At 33.9% G+C, this 13,205-nt stretch overlaps 1 protein-coding gene across 1 annotated transcript in view; it reads right to left on the bottom strand.

Moving 5' to 3' along the window:
• The window catches only part of LOC131158631 (uncharacterized), an 88,604-nt gene that overhangs the window by 28,482 nt on the left and 46,917 nt on the right, over positions 1 to 13,205 (bottom strand). The window lies entirely within an intron of this gene.

Raw genomic sequence — 13,205 nt, 5'->3', positions numbered from 1 at the left:
TATTTTAAAAGTTTTTAAAGTGGCAGCCTACTGACCATGTTAGGCGCCTGTCAAGTAAAAATTTCGGCACTTAAAATATTATTTTTTTTCTTCCTCTTTTCTTAATTCTTGGAATGTTAATTTGTTTTCTTTGAAAAATATGTTCCAAAATTTTAAAAATTAGAGTCTCTAGGTCTTTTCATTCCTAATGAACTTCAAAATGAAATTTCATAAATTGAAAATACTCGAAGTACTTACAATACATCTCCTATTGACTCTTTTCATTTCTTTGATTTCTCTTAAAGCTTTTTCTTTAATATCAATGCTTTCATGATCTTCAAGCTTTATCTTTGAATTCATGCTTTAAGACATTTTGATTTGTAGAAAAAATATAAAAGTAAGTAATAAATAAATTGCAAAATTAGGATGCCTATTATAAAATAAAGTATGGTGGCTGTTAATCACATAGTTGATAATCACCTCTGACTTGCTCCCTCTTATCAGTTCCCCAGCTATCTCCCTCATTTCTCTTATCCTGTCTCCCCCATTCCTCTTCTCTCTCATCCATTATCATACACTTACCTCCATTATGATAATAAATCCAAACCATCATTGACTGCTCCTCGGCTATATAAAGATGAGCTATGAAGAAGAAAGGAGATAGTGCAGACGCAGAGAAGAATGCATGCTCAAGATAAACATAAGTGAGTAGAGAGTAGAGTACAAGAAGAAAAATACGCAGAAATTGAGAAAATAAAGAAAGAAGAGAAAAGAGTGAGATATTTTATAAGGTAAGATAGTGGGAAATTTGTACAAACCCAAATACATGTTGTAATTCCTCTTAACATAGTGGATTTTTGATATCATCCGCTCGTGGAGTAGGTATAAATGGAACCACGTAAATATAGTCTCACTATTTATTTATTTTATTTTTCTTGTCTTCATTACTTTCTAATTATCCACGTTTATTTATTCCTGTATTATTTTATAACACGTTATCAGCATGATGCTCTACCAAACTGATATATTTATATATATATACCGCCTTAATGGACGGTTATATTTTCATTTATTAATACCGCCTCAATGGCTAGTTTTATTTCTATACTGCCTATATATATATATATTACCAATTTCTAGAAGAGATAGTAAACTAGTCCTCCTGAAAAGGATATATTTAATCTCCCGAAGAGATAAGTCTCCTGAAGAGACAATATATTTAATCTTCAGAAGAGATAGTAATTGTTTACCTCTTAAAGAGGGTTTAATTTTAATCTTTTGAAAAGGAATATTATATTACTATTTCTGTATTATTTCAGTTAGTATGTTTCACTTTTCTAAATCACTTTATTATTGTTAATTTATTCAGATGTCGAGCTTAAGCAAAGTTGAGTTTGTTCCCCTTAACATCAAAGGCAACAACTATCTCTCATGGATTCTTGATGTAGAAATCCAAATGAATGCAATGAACTTAGGAAATACATTATTAGATGGAAGTACCGCATCTCTGCAGGATCCCGCTAAAGCCATGATCTTTATTTGACAAATAGCTTGGAGGATCTGGGGTGTACTCCGAGGGATCACTCTGATACCTAAGTAAAAGAGTAATAGGAGGCTCTGAATTGCAACAGTAGAAAGAAGTAGATTTGAGTGAGATGCCTACTTCCTTTTAGATTCCCTTTTTATAGTGATTGAGGTTGACCCTCCATCAATTCGACATTGATGGGCACATTATTGTGCTTGTGGGGGGTTATAAAATTTTTACGGGTATTTATATGGAGGTTTTAAGTGCGGTTTTCTAACTGTTTCCTCTCATGAATAAGCGTATTGAATTTTACTTGTTGGTTACGCAGAGGTGTTAATGGTGGTTTTGTAACCATTCTTTCCTATAAGTGAGGATATTTTGGGTATATTCGTTGCCCCCCCTCTAGTTTCAAAACTTTGAAATGAGTTTCCAAATTTCGAATGCTTTAAAAAATGCAGAGTGCTTTTTTTTTTTTTGTTTGGTAAGTTTACGACTCCATTCGAGCAATTTTTCATTTGAATCCAAGCCATTTTTTGGCTTCATTCAAGTAGCCTTCGACTTGATAAGCCACTTTTGGCTCCCTCTAAGCCTTTTTTTTTTTTTTTTTTGAATCTAAGCTGAATTTGGCTCCATCCGAGCCCCCTTTGCTTTGATTCGAGCCACTCTCAGTTCAATACAAGTTGTTTTGGCTCCCTTCGAGCCATTCTTTTTGGTTGAATTTGGGTTGCTCTCGGCACAATCTAAGTCGTTTTGGCTAACTTTGAGCCATTTTTTGGCTGAACTCGAGCTAATTTTGACTCCATCTGAGCCACCTTTGGCTTGATCTGAGTCGTTCTCGGCTCAATTCGAGCCTTTTTGGCTCCTTCTAAGTCAGTTTTCAGCTGAATACGAGGCAAATTTGACTCCATGCTAGCTGCCTTTGGCCCCAAACAAGATTGGGTGTCTACAATCCTTATATGTGAAGTTCTTCAACTTCTTTCTGCCCTACCATCCATGAGAATTAAGGTAAAACATAATTGCAAATAAATATATTTTTGTTACAATAAATAGAAAAAATAAATTTATTAAATTTGGATTATATATACTAATATTATTTTTAGCAAGATGAAAACTAAGGTGTAGTCCCAAGAGGGAGGTGAATTGGATTTGAAAATTTTCTTTTAATTCCTTTCTAAAATTCCTTAACCTCTTTTACTTCTTTTGATGAATTTTTGACTTCTTGTTAATTTATTCAATACACAACAAAAACTTAAGCCTTGATACAATTCATAGCCACACAATTATTTAATCAATTAAGTAAACAACCAATCAACCAAACCAGTCAACCATAATATGAGATTTAGCTTTTTTTTGTTTGCAGCCCTGTATATATGATTTTGCTTTCTCAAAATGAAGGCAATATAAAATCTAATACTCTTTCCAAAAGCTTTAGACTTTAAATAAACTTTCAAGCAAAGAGTCTTTGGATGTTTAACAAATCAATGTACTTCCTTATGGTTTTCGCAAAGTATGGATAAACCAACGTACTCCCTTTTGGTTTCCGAAATTCCAAAAATAATTTAAACTTTAATTTATTTAATTTCTAAACTCCATAGTATTTATGATTAGGAATTTAAAACATCCATGCAGTTTATATGTATGTTGAAAATAAAGAAAGTAAGGAAAATAGAGTGACACCAGGATTTTTACAAGGTTCGGCTTATCCCCAACCTACGTCCTCGCCTTTGACAAACCACAAAAGGATTCCACTATATCAGTTTCTTTCCGGGCATAACAACACCGTTACACACTCTTTCCGTAGGCTAGTGCCCGCCTCGCCAAGTGATCTACCCTCACTCAGTCACTCCTTCAATTAGGCTAGAACAACACCTCTCTAAGCGATCTCCCACACTTAGCCAATGATCCAACAATCTTGGAATTGTCAAAAACACCACAAGAATACAAAATGATAGCTGCGTACAAGAACACTCTCTTAAAGAGTAGATTATTACAAATTCATAACTATATATTTCAAAGTAATTCAAAATATGAAAGTCAGATTAAAACTCAAAGAGTATATCACCAAATTGTTCTTTCAATGGATGAAAGAATTAGAATTGTAGCACAAGATTAGAGATTGAGAGTCAGCAAAGCCTCAGTAATTTTTGTGCAAGATAAGGGTTAGAAAGCCTTTGAGAGTTTCAGAACAATTGAGAGAGTTTAAATGCTGAATTTGATTCTTGGTAATTGAATTAATTGGTATTAGGGTCATTTATAGATTTAGAAAAGTGTCTAACTTGATCCCCAAGTTTACTTGGAGCAATGTCCTAGTTTTGAACAGGTTTGAGTCCCAAGTAATTTATTTTTCAAAAATATATCCATTATAAAATTTAAAATATGTCGCGTGGCAGTAGCCTGAGGAGTTCTCGTCAGTCGTCTGTCAATGAATTACATAGCTAAAATACACAAGCAGTAGGGTGGCAGTCGCCTGTCACCTTGGGGTCAAGCCCCTGTCACTGAAAAACCCAGGTTTTAAAAAAGAGGCAGAAGGGTGACAATAGCCTGATGAAACCTTGTCAGGCTTCTCATTTTGCACCGTCAGGTGTCTGTCAAGACCCAGACAGTAGCCTGACGACCTTCTGGCTGTATATTTTAAAAGTTTTTAAGTGGTAGCCTACTGACCATGTTCAGTTGGGTGCTTGTCAAGTAAAAATTTCGGCTTTTAAAATATTGTTATTTTCTCTCTCTTTTCTTATCAATGCTTGCAATGTTAATTTGTTTTCTTTGAAAAATATTTTCGAAGATTTTAAAAATTAGAGTCTCTAGGTCTCGTCATTCCTAGTGAGCTTCAAAATGAAATTTCATAATTTGAAAATACTCGAAGTACTTACAATACATCTACTATTGACTCTCTTCATTTCTTTGATTTCTCTTTGTTGCTTAGCTTCAATGATCCTTTGAGCTTTCATTCTTGAAGTTTTTTCTTTAATATCAATGCTCTCATGATCTTCAAGCTTTATCTTTGAATTCATGCTTTAAGTAATCCATGCGCTAAGCTTCATTTGATTTTCTTTCTTTGGAATACAAGCTTTGTAAGCATTTGACCTTGCGTTCTCATAGTTGAGTCCTAAAATGACATTACTTAACCAAATATGTTATGTTCCACTTTTTTGTTAGCATCAAAATAAGATGTTAAGGCTTGTAAGGCCAACCATCTCTACCTTTTTGATGATGACAAACAATGAGCAAAAATTGGAGTGAGCTTTAAAAAACTCCCCATTACAATAAGCATCATCTTAACAATATTTGTAATATCAATATCTATTTCAAAAACTCTTTTACAATCATACTCATCACTTTATTCAAGTACAAGGTTACATTATTCAACATCACTCTTCACATTATTCAACATCAAGTTTATCAATCATTATCAAATACTTCTCCCCTTTTATGTTCATGCTCAATTTTTTCTCAAAACTTCTCCTCCTTTTGACATCAATCAAAAAGAGTAAAAAAAATGATTAAGTTAAAATAAAATCACATTTTGAGCATATCATAAAACACGCATATCAAACATATGTACACACTCAATTTATTATTTTTCAATATAGCATATATAGTGTGTTTTAATTGTCATGCATATGTGTTGTAACATCTTAACTAACAACATTTTTCCCTTTGACATTATTCAAGATACCAATTTTTGATTTCATGATACCAATTGAACTTTTGAATTGTGATACCAAGTAAGACATTAAAGAACAATACCATTTGAAATTTGAAAATTATGCTAGTCATGCTCAAATTCCAATTGAACTTTTTAAATTGTGAAATTAATTGAGCTTTTAAATTGTGATACTAATTAAAGTATTCATGGATACCAATATACTTTATAGATACCAAAGCTAATATTATATCATGTATAGCTCATGAATATCATATCAAAATTTAATGCTTCGAAATCAAACTCAATAATTTCATGCTTAAGTTTTCAATATATATAGTGAGCCACATATCATCAATATAAGTCAAGTCATGATCATACACATATCTTTGGTATTTTTAGCATTTTATGATTGAAGTATATCAGCATATCATGTAAGCTGGGAGCATATCATTATCATTTGCATTGTACTACAACATTGCTCAATTTGCTTTTATTCTCAAATATCTTTTCTTTAAAAAAAGCAATAAGTTCAGATTTTTTTTTTTGATTTCATATGAGTTTCCAAGCTTCATATATCTTAATATTTTCTAATTTAAGGCTTGTATGAATTATTCATTAATTGAGGCCAACAATTTTCATTTTTGTTTTTATTTTTTTTAATAAGATAAACATTAATAAGCTTGAAAATTTTTATCCTTATTCTCTATTTCAATTTTGTTCAATATCCTTGTATAATTTTCCAGAGATTTGATATCAATTGAAATTTAAGGATTTTGTCATAGTATTTCATCTTGGTACCCATACTTTCTTGGGTCTGGTTGGTTTAACAAGGGATGTTTCCTTTACTTTCCATACTTGTTTAGTTTTCACGCACTTTCTCTTAAATGGACATTCAAACTTTATATTCTCTTCTTCTTAGATAGGTAGCATATGGTGAGAGTGTAAGCATTTGAAGAAGTGCTTGCATAGTACTTGGAGGCTTTTGTAAAGTACCTCATATAGAGGTTCTTCTTCCTTGAATTTTCAACTCCATTAAATCCTATGTCTTTTTTGTTTAAGGTCATTCTTTGTGATCCAATTATTTTCTCAAAAATTTCTTTTCCTTTTGTGAAATGGTAAATGATTTTGACTTGATCCTCAATTTCTTTCTTAAGAACATTGATTTCTGAATTTTGTATATTTTTATCCTTTCTTGTATTTTTATTTGGTCTTAAGACATCTTGCTAATTTTATTCTCTAGTTTAGAAATATATGTGTCTTTCTCATTTTTCATAGAGGATAGGGATCTCAAGTCTTCTACTTCCTTCATCAACTTTTCATTCTTGTTCTCTAATTTCTTGATTTTCAAGTCTTTTTCTTTTTCAACAAGATTTATAGATTCTAACTCTTTTATCACTGCTTCATTCTTATTTTCAATTTTATTTATTTTTGAATTTTTTCATTTGCAGCAAGTTTAAGAGATTCTATCTCTTTCATAACTCCTTCATTCTTGTTTTTCAATGATGTGTATCGTTTAGTCACATTAACTAACATCTTATGCACCTTGAATAAATCATTTTGAATTTCTTCATATGATGTCATGCTCTCATAATTGAATTCATTAGATGAATCACTACTATAACCATTAACTGATTTGGATGAGGAACTTTGTTTTTCATCATCATCCCATGCCATATAACAAGTATAAGTAACTTCTTGGTCACTTAATTCACATTCCGAACTACTTGTACTCTAATTATCTTAAATAGTGGCCTTCATGACCCTTTTCTTCTTCTTTTTAGAATTTTTCTTAAGTAGTGGACATTCTGATTTTATATGTCCAGCTTTGTTGCAATTATTACATGTAGGAATTTTATTTCTTGATTTCTTCTTTTTCTTCATCTGATTCAGATTTCGATTTTCTTGTAAATTTATTATTCCTTCTAAGGATTTTAGCAAGTTCCTTGGATATGTAGGCTAATTCATAGTCATTCATCTCTTCTTCATCATCACTAAAGCTTTTATTTGTTATTTTAAAAGCTATGGATTCTTGAGCTTTAGTTTTTCCACTTCTTTCATTCATGGCCATTTTGTATGTGAGGAGAGAGCCTATAAGTTCATCTAGGGAAGTGTTTTTAAGATTTCTTCCTTCAGTTATTGCTGTGGCTTTTGGTTCCCATATTGGTGGCAACCCTCTAAGAATTTTTCGAATCATCTCATAGGTGGTGTTTGTCTTTCCTAGTGCATTGAGGGAGTTTATAATATGGGTGAACCTAGTGTACATACTAGTGATTGATTCATCCGTTTTCATTTTAAAAGCTTCATACTCGCTAGTAAGCATATCGATTCAATTGTCCTTTACATCAATAGTACCTTTATAGGTAACTTCTAATTTCTCCCATATTTCTTTGACTATTTTGCAGGCCACAAATCTATTGAGTTCATTAATATCTAGAGCACAATACAAAGCATTGATAGCACTTGAATTAACTTGCAGCATTTTGTAATCTAAGTCAGTTATGTCCTTTTTCTCCTTAGGGACTTGTTTTCCATCCGCTAGTTTGGGGGGAATTAGGTCACCATCCATGACAACCTCCCAAGCTTTCCAATCCATAGTTTGAAGATAAATTCTCATCCTTTGTTTCCAAAATATATAATTTAAACCACAAAAGATGGGTGGCCAAGTTGAGGACCAGCCCTCTCCAAACGGAGCTACACCTATGTGAGCCATTAAGATCTTTATATAACTACTTGTTAGGATCTGTTATAACTTGCTTTGATACCAATTAAAAACTAAGGTGTAGTTTTAAGAGAAGGGTGAAATGGATTTAAAAATTTTGTTTTAATTCCTTTTTAATATTCCTTAACCTTTTTTACTTATTTTAATGAATTCTTGACTTCTTGTTAATTTACTCAATACACAACAAAAACTTAAGCCTTGATACAATTCACAGTAACACAATTATTTAATTAATCAAGTAAACAACCAATCAACCAAATCAATCAGCCATAATATGAGATTCAACTTTTTTTTATTTGCAACCCTGTATATATGATTTTGCTTTCTCAAAATGAAGTGCAATATAAAATCCAATACTCTTTCCAAAAGCTTTAGACTTTAAATAAACTTTTAGTTAAAGAGTCTTTGGGTGTTTAACCAATCAACGTACTTCCTTACGATTTTCACAAAGCATGGATAAACCAATACACTCCCTTTCGGCTTCTGCAATCCCAAAAGCAATTTAAGCTTCAATTTATTTAATTTCCAAATTCAGTAGTATTTATGATTAGAAATTTAAAACATCCACACAATTTATATGTATGCTGAAAGTAAAGAGAGTAAGGAAAAGAGAGTGACACTGGGATTTTTATGAGGTTTGGCTTATCCCCAGCCTACGTCCTCACCTTTGGCAAACCACCAAAGGATTCCACTATATCAGTGCCTTTTTTAGAGGAATAACACCGTTACACACTCCTTCAGTACGTTAGAGCCCGCCCCTCAAAGTGATATCCCCTCACTTAGTCACTCCTTCAATTAGGCTAGAGTAGAACCTCTCTAAGTGATCCCCCATGCTTAGCCAATGATCCAACAATCCTGGAATCATCAAAAACACTACAAGAATACAAAATGACAGATGCGTATAAGAACACTCTCTTAAAGAGCAGATTAGGACAAATTCAGAATTATGTACTTCAAAGAAATTCAAAATATGAAATTCAGATTAAAGCTCAAAGATTGTATCACTAAATAGTTCTTTCAATGGATGAAAGAGATAGAATTGTAGCACAAGATTAGAGATTGAGAGTCAGCATAACCTCAGTAATTTTCGTGCAAGATGAGAGTGAGAAAGCCTTTGAGAGTTTGAGAACAACTGAGAGAGTTTGAATGCTGAATTTGATTCTTGGTAATTGAATTAATTGGTATTGGGGAAATTTATAGATTTAGAAAAGTGTCTAACTTGATCCCCAAGTTCACTTGGAGTAACGTCTAAGTTTTGAACAGGTTTGAGCCCTAAGTAATTTATTTTTCAAAAATATGTCCGTTATAAAATTTAAAGTCTGCAGCATGGCAGTAGCTTGAGGGGTTCTCATCAGTCACCTGTCAATGAAGTACATAGCTAAAATACATAGGTAGTAGGGTGGCAGTCACCTATCACCTTGGGGTTAGACGCCTGTCACTGAATAACCCAGTTTTTAGAAAAGAGGCAGAAGGGTGACAGTAACCTAATAAAACCTTGTCAGGCTTCTCATTTTGCACCGTCAGGCATCTGTTAAGACCCAGACAATAGCCTGAAGACCTTCTGTTTGTATATTTTAAAAGCTTTTAAAGTGCATCCTATTGACCATGTTCAATTATGTTGACCCTATGGGTCATACCCTATTTTGATTATGACAAATACTCAGGTATTTAATGATTGCCAAGTTGATGTGCAGGTTTATCTTGGCAGTATCCTATGATGGCACTCGGAGACCCGGAGGAAAACGAAGACTCTGAAGACCCTTGATATAATTGAGTTGTTGTAATTTATATTCAGGTCTGTAATAGTTAAGTAGGAAAGGTCTGTAATAGTAAATAGGTCTTTGGTTTGTGATAAGCTCACACACATCACATGAATGATTTACTTTGTAAGCTCAAACCGAACCATAGAAAGACCTTAGAGTGTACCTTCGGGCGACCGAAGGTCGACCGACACCGGACTTTTTCGGTGTCTTCAAAATTGGACCCCAAGTGGCCTTAGGACACACACATATGCACATATGTTTATTAGGCACTTGAAATTGATTGAGTTGGGTCAATTTGGGACCGAAATGCACACTTGGTGCACTTTCGGTCGACCGAGCCAAACAGTTCAAATTGGCCCGGTCGACCGAAACCGGTCCGGGTCAACTATTTGACCCGGTCCCGGTCGACCGACCACTTACAGGTCATTTGACCTCGGTCGACCGAACCACCTGGAGTCAACTATTTGACCCCCCGGTCGACCGACCACTTTTGTACTCCAACAACTCGGTCGACCGAAGCGCCTCGGGAGAATTCCCAACAACTCGGTCGACCGAGCCGTGCAGTTCAAAAAGGCCTCGGTCGACCGAAACTCGGAGATTTCAAAAATCGCCTTTACCAGGTCGACCGACCCCTTAGTTCAAAATGCCCTCGGTCGACCGAGCTACTTGAGTGCCGGTCGACCGAGATACTTTTGGTCGACCGGACCTCTCGGGTTGCCTTGATTTTTTTACCGCGATTAAATGGTTTAAGCAGGGTTAAAATATTTGAAAGGTCATTAAACTTTCCTAATTATTCCCAATAGGTCCCCAACGGTTATATTTCAAGGGTTGTATATAAATACCCCCTCATATGGGATAATTAGCATGGGATTAAAAATATTGATTAAGAGAAATTCTCTGAAAATCCCAAATCCTATAATATTCATATCCAATCCCCATTCACTCATGCTTACCTTCTTCGATCTCTTAAATCCTCTGTAAGTCGATTGAGTGTTTATATTTAATAGGTTTGCTCTCCCATTCATATTTGATTGATTTATTTTCATTGAGAGCTAAACCTAAGTATTCTTAGGAGACTTTGTTAATAAGTCTATCCTAAGAAGACTTTGATAGATCTTCTAAGATTTGCACCTTCATTGCAACATCTTAAGAAGATTGTATTTGTTTTTGGTTGCAAAACATTTTCAAAATACATTCAAATATCTAGCGTGCTTTGTCTTGATAAAGCTTTAAAGAGATATTTGTTTGTGTGAGAAAAATCTTTGTTGCAATATTCATTGATTTATATCCATAATTGAATACAAAGATTAAACTCCTTTTGCAAACCAAACTTATACATTGCTAGAGCTTTATATACATATATATATTGAGAAAACTTGTTGATTGAAATATATGAAGTTTGGATAATATCTTTGTTTGAACACTTAGATTGAATAGCCTGTGATACAAAGATCATTTAGGTTTGCACTCTCACGTACTCATTACAACGATAGTAAATCTATTTGAGAGTTGACATCTTAGACCACATTGAGCTTACATATTGAATCATACTGTGGTGTTTGTAATTGCGCGTATTTGGGTACACATCCGCTTTACTTGAAAGCCTATTCATTGTACCATTTGATTGTATTTCAAATACTGTTATATTTCTAGGCACGGGCCTGAAGAGGGAGACTAGCCCTGGAATAGTCCCGGATTGGCTTAGACCCAGTTAGGAAAGCTAGGTGCGTCGTCCTGTTAAGGTGTGTAGGTTGAGGTCAGCCCCGCTAATTGACCTGGTTAAGGTTGAGGTCAGCCCTGTGTTAATTTGACCTAGTTAAGGTTGAGGTCAGCCCTGTGTTAATTTGACCTGGTTAAGGTTGAGGTCAGCCCTGTGTTAATTTGACCTGGTTAAGGTTGAGGTCAACCCTGTGTTAATTTGACCTAGTTGTAAACGGTGCCGCTCCACCCTTAAGTGAGCTATTAGTGGAATCCTCTAGCTTGCGAGCTTGAGGCGGGGACGTAGGCACGGTTGGCCGAACCCCGATAACATATCGTGTGTTCATTTATATTTCCGCACTTTATATTTACCGCACATGTATGTTATGGGTGAATGATGCGTATGACTTAAATTTCACATTATACTTATCTACGCGTTTGGAAATTGAATAGGCAGACCCTAGGTTGTGTATATACTGCTGTTTATCCGGTTCAACCTAGGTGATAAATTTTAAATTTCCAATTCACCCCCCCTCTTGGGAATACACCAATTCTAACAAATTAGGTGCTTGTCAAGTAAAAATTCCAGCTTTTAAAATATTGTTATTTTCTCCTTCTTTTCTTATCTATTCTTGTAATGTTAATTTGTTTTCTTTGAAAAATATGTTCTAAGATTTTAAAAATTTGAGTCTCTAGGTCTTTTCATTCCTAATGAGCTTCAAAATGAAATTTCATAATTTGAAAATACTCGAAGTACTTAAACTACATCTCCTTTTGACTCTCTTCATTTCTTTGATTTCTCTTAAAGTTTTCTCTTTAATATCAATACTCTCATGATCTTCAAGCTTTATCTTTGAATTTATGCTTTAAGTAATCCATGCGCTAAGCTTCATTTGATTTTCTTTCTTTGGAATACAAGCTTTGTGAGCACTTGACCTTGTGTTCTCATAGTTGAGTCCTAAAATGACATTACTTAACCAAATATGTTAAGTTCCACTTGTTTGTTAGCATCAAAGCAGGATGTTAAGCCTTGTAAGGCCAACACAAGATGTGATTCTATATGTAATGTGTGAGCTTCATACTAGTATTGGAAATATAATGCCAATGATCTTTTTTTGCATGAGATCACCACCTGCATAACTTTAATTTGGCTAGCATATATTCCTATGAGAATGCATATTGTATTGTTGTTCTCACTCATCTTCATATACACAAATAGAGTCTCCTAAAGGATAGTTTTATGTTATCATGCTATCAAGCCCTTTGCCTCTATCCTATAATACTGTGGGTGGCTAATAACTCTGCATACTTTATTTGCAAATTTAACACATTTGCAGTTTTTTTCTTTCTCTTAATTGCTTTTCTTAATCAAAATTCATTTTTTGCTAAATATTTGTAAATGTTCAAAGGGGGTAGGAAGACATTTGGATTTGGAGAAAAAAATATAAAAATAAATAATAAATAAATTATAAAAATAGGATGTCTGTTACAAAATAAAGTATGGTGGCTGTCAATCACATGGTTAATAATCACCTCTCTCCTGCTCCCTCTTATCAGTTCCCCAGCTATCTCCATCATCCCTCTTATCCTGTCTCCCTCATTCCTCTTCTCTCTCATCAATTATCATACACCTACCTCCATTATGATAATAAATCCAAACCATCACTGACTGCTCCTTGGCTATATAAAGATGAGCTACGAAGAAGAAAGGAGATAGTGCAGATGTAGAGAAGAATAGAGAAGAATGCATGCTCAAGATATATAGAAGTGAGCATAGAGTAGAGTACATAAAGAAAAAACACATAGAAACTGAGAAAAGAAAGAAAGAAGAGAAAAAAGTGAGATATTTTATAAGATAAGATAGTGGTAAATTTG

The sequence above is a fragment of the Malania oleifera genome, chromosome 6, assembly GCF_029873635.1.
Source record: "Malania oleifera isolate guangnan ecotype guangnan chromosome 6, ASM2987363v1, whole genome shotgun sequence".
NCBI classification, from domain to species: domain Eukaryota; kingdom Viridiplantae; phylum Streptophyta; class Magnoliopsida; order Santalales; family Ximeniaceae; genus Malania; species Malania oleifera.
This window is presented reverse-complemented; position numbering and strand designations above follow the sequence as displayed.